The sequence below is a fragment of the Elephantulus edwardii genome, unplaced genomic scaffold, assembly GCF_000299155.1.
Source record: "Elephantulus edwardii isolate Elephantulus edwardi_28Jun2011 unplaced genomic scaffold, EleEdw1.0 scaffold00150, whole genome shotgun sequence".
In the NCBI taxonomy this organism is placed as follows: domain Eukaryota; kingdom Metazoa; phylum Chordata; class Mammalia; order Macroscelidea; family Macroscelididae; genus Elephantulus; species Elephantulus edwardii.
Window position 1 is genome coordinate 7,054,643 of NW_006399900.1, and position 4,261 is coordinate 7,058,903.

Below are 4,261 nucleotides of genomic sequence, written 5' to 3' on the forward strand. Positions count from 1 at the left end.
TCATATGGTCATCAGACTCAAAATGCCCCATGCCAGTCCATCTCATCTCTCCAATGCCTAATATGTCAATATTTATGCGTTCCATTTCTTTCTTAACCATTTCTAATTTTCCTTCATTCATGGCTCTCACATTCCATGTACCAATCACTAGGGTCTGCTTACAACTGTTCCTCCTCCTTTGTGTTTCCATACTTGATAGTTCTACCTAGGTTGCCCTTTTGTTAATCTGCGTGTGTTCTGTTGTGCATAGGGTTTTCAGAGGCCTGCTATTTCAGAAGTGGGTGGCCAATCCTTCTTCCTAGTCTGCTTGCCTGAAATGGTATTGTCGAATGTTTGTTCTCAGTTGGTAGGCTTTTATTTTCATCTTGTTAGAAGAAGGTTTTGATGCTCATAGTGATTTAATCTTTGGAAAGTCCATTCATTAATTTTGTCCTCTCCAAATTGGGCATTTCTGGCTGTATATGACAATATTTTTATGCCATAGGCTAAGCCTTCTAAACTTGGTCCCAGTTTAGCTCTTATAAACTTTATGGGTTTGGGCTTTACTCCCAGGTCTCTGATCCACCTTGAGTTGATTTTTGTTTATGGTGTGAAATGTGGACAATGTTTCAACTTTTTTGCAGGTATCAGTCCAGTTTTGCCAGCACCATTTGTTGAAGAGGTTAAACAAAGAAACTCCATATGACCCAGCTATTACACTACTAAGAATACATCCCAAGGAAATTAGAATTGAAACACAAACAGAAATTCATACCCCAATGTCCATAGCAGCATTATTCACCATCGCAAGAACATGGAAACAGTCCAAATGTCCAACCATAACCAAATGGATTGAGAACTTGTGGTACATACACACAATGGAACGCTATTCAGCACTCAGGAGCAATAATATTGAAAAATATTATGTATCTTGGGAGAGGCTGGAAAGCATTATGCTGAGTGAACTAATGCAGCTTATAAGGACAAATACTGCATAAAACCATTATTGTAAAACTAGAAGGATAACTAGTAAAACGTATATGATAACTCAGTGGGGGAGGAGTGGGAGCAGAGGGGTGAGGATAAGTAACTTAATAAAAAAGAACAATAAAAATAATTATCATGACATAATTTTATATACCCCTTCATTGATTTTTCCCCCCACACTAGATTGTCTAAGGTTTTGTTTTAGATTAAGTAATCCTTTTTTCATGATTTCTTCATTTGTTTGCTCCCCTCCAGAACAGTATTTGAAGTGGAGGCAGTTATACAAGTAAGTGTATTTTTTAAGGATTAACAATTTTTTTCCTAGTCTGAGCACTCTGGCCTTTTTTTAAAATTCAGTGTTCTGAATTTTCTATGTGGGTGGTTTGGGGAACTTATTTTAGTCTATTTTGGCAAAATGAAGTTGATTCCTCACCAAATGAGACAAAATGGTCTGTCCCTCACCACCTCAATCAAGAGCACCTTATCAAGAGCAAGTCTTATTATGTGTGCAGTCTAGAGTGGTCCTATTAATAATTTTATACTTAGAAGTTTAAGAGGATAGCTAAAAGTAGTAGTTACTTACCAAGAGAGAAATGCCATATAGTGTTTGAATGGTCGGACCATATGATAAATCAATATGAGAGCAGTTGGACACTCAGCTTCAAGCAAAAATCTAACATAATCATCTATACACCACGAATATTCTAAACACGATCTCAATATAGTTGAAAACATATGGCTCTCCACACTCATATTGCCCAAAATTTAACTTGGTAATTAATTGCACATTAAATACTTAGTTTTTTCTGGAATTTGTGCATGCTTTATAACTTGGAAGCTAAATAGTGAAGCAAAATAATCCTTACAGGTTTTCAGTGAACATATTATCAGTGAATCTTCCTTAATATTTTTATATCTATTCACATAATTTAATGTTACCTTCCCTTCCTCAAATAAGATTATTTCATAGTAAGTCCATTAATCTTTGATAAACAAATTATCAAGTTAATTAAATTAGACAAATATATACTTCAGGGGGACAGTTTTCTGTGGACTTTTGGCAATGTTATTTTAGGATTGTGTCTTTCTAAGCTATAGAGTAGTTATTTTAAACTGTGCCAATATGCTTATTATGCTTTTATGCTTGTCCATTTTATAATTTGGGCAGTTCCTATGGTTGGTTGGAATAGTATTGGATACACAACAGATGCAAATAAAGCATAATTTTCTCGATGAAAATGCAAATAAAGTCTCTTTATTTTGACTTCCCTTAAATTTTGATCTGTAATTGTCATTGAAAACATGAATGAAAATCAAGAAACAGCCACTGCAGCATTTAGCATCACAGATGCTGGAGCAGAACCTAATCTGGAAAACAGAAAATAGATTTTTAAGGGATTACAGTGACAGATGTTATATAACTAGATTCAGGATACTGGTTGGGACATCTGCTGGCTATTTTGAGAAAGCTGACATTCTACTACTATCTCTATATTACAAACAATTTTAGTAGATTCCTAACTAACTGCTATTTTTTTCTCTATATCTCAAGGGGGGAAATAGTATGTGTAGGTGACAATTTCTAATATTGTTTTCCTTCTTCTTTATTTAATATGTTTTTATTTGGTTGTGTTAGCTCAAAACTTGAGTTTAAAGTTCTAAAGTCTCTGATTAAAAAAAATAAAAATCTCCAAGTTTCAAGAAGAGACAAAAAAAGAGACCCTTTATAATGAGACTAGTTAACAAGGGAAACCACCAGCAGCATAGCTTGTCATAGCTTGTTTTTTGATCTCCCTTATACAACATGTTCAATATATAGTGAAGAGAAACAAGAATTGAGAGGCCATTATTAGCTGATTTGAAGATGGATCATGAGTACAATTTTTCTTAAATGTCTTCTCTGGTGCCAGTGATTACTTCTTTAGTTTGGAAACTTCAGAGCTTTATCTCTTCTTGTTAGTCCAAACATCCAGATATCTCAATAAATATTTTGTACTAGTAACTTGAACATGTTCTACAATTGATAAGCATAACTATCCTAGTTAAGAAGATATTGTTTACAGTAAATAATGCACATAGAGTTAGTTAGTGGGAAACATAGTATAGCAACAAGGAAGACAAAATGGCATTAGTGATACCAACTACTGGATATTACTTTATTTCTTTATTATTTTTATGTTATTTGATTGCTTGTTTTATTTTATAAAGAAAAAGAAGACTGACTTACTGTAAAAGTTACTTAATACTTATTTCACAGAAGAGTTCAAGATGATCTGACTTTACATAAAGTCACACACATCAGAGTCTAACATAGATAATGATTACTATAAGTGTTGGTTCTTTTATTTCCCCTTGAAAAAGATTTTTATATTATCAGTGGATTTGAACTTAGAATGTACAGTTTAGAAGTCTGAATTATACATTGAAATTGTAATGTCTGAATGAGACTTTTTGAAGTTTAAATGTCTTTACATCAATCAAGAAATATATACCAGATATCTTGCTTAGATTTTATGGTATTCTTACTCATGAAACAAAATTTCACTTTATAAAGTAGGAATCTATGATAACTGGAAGTTGTAAAAAAATGAAATAGAACATAAAGATCAACATGTTAGCATTAGTGAGTTAGGAAGGACGGGTATATGTCACTTTCAATCAGATAATCTTATGGTCTATTATGCCAAGAATGTTTAATTGGGGAAGGAATGGCGTTACATTAATAGTTAAAAAGAACACTTCAAGATCTGTCATGAAGTACTCTGTGAGGTATAGGATACAATACATATGCATACAAGGCAGTCCTGCTAATACAACTATTATTCAAATATACTGACCAATCACTGAAAACAAAGATTTAGAACTTGAGGACTTCAACCAACTTTTGTTGTCTAAAATTGATCAGACATGCAGTCAAAATGCATTAATAATAATTTGTGACTAGAATGAAAAATTTTAAAACAAAGAAGAATGACCAGTAGTTGGAAAACATAGTCTTGCTGACACAAATAAGGTTATATTTGTGCAGTGACTTAATAATTGCAAATACTTTTTCTAGAAAAACATAAATGGTGACTATGCACATGACTCACAGCTGATGGACTATACAGGAACCAAATTAACTACATCTGTGGAAAGGGACATTGAGAATGTCCAATATTAGCAATCAAAACTACATCAGAGTCTAACTGTGCAATTGTTATGTTGTTGTTATGTGCCGTCGAGTCGTTTCCGACTCATAGCGACCCTATGCACAACAGCCCTAAACCCTGCTCTATCCTGCACCAACCGCACC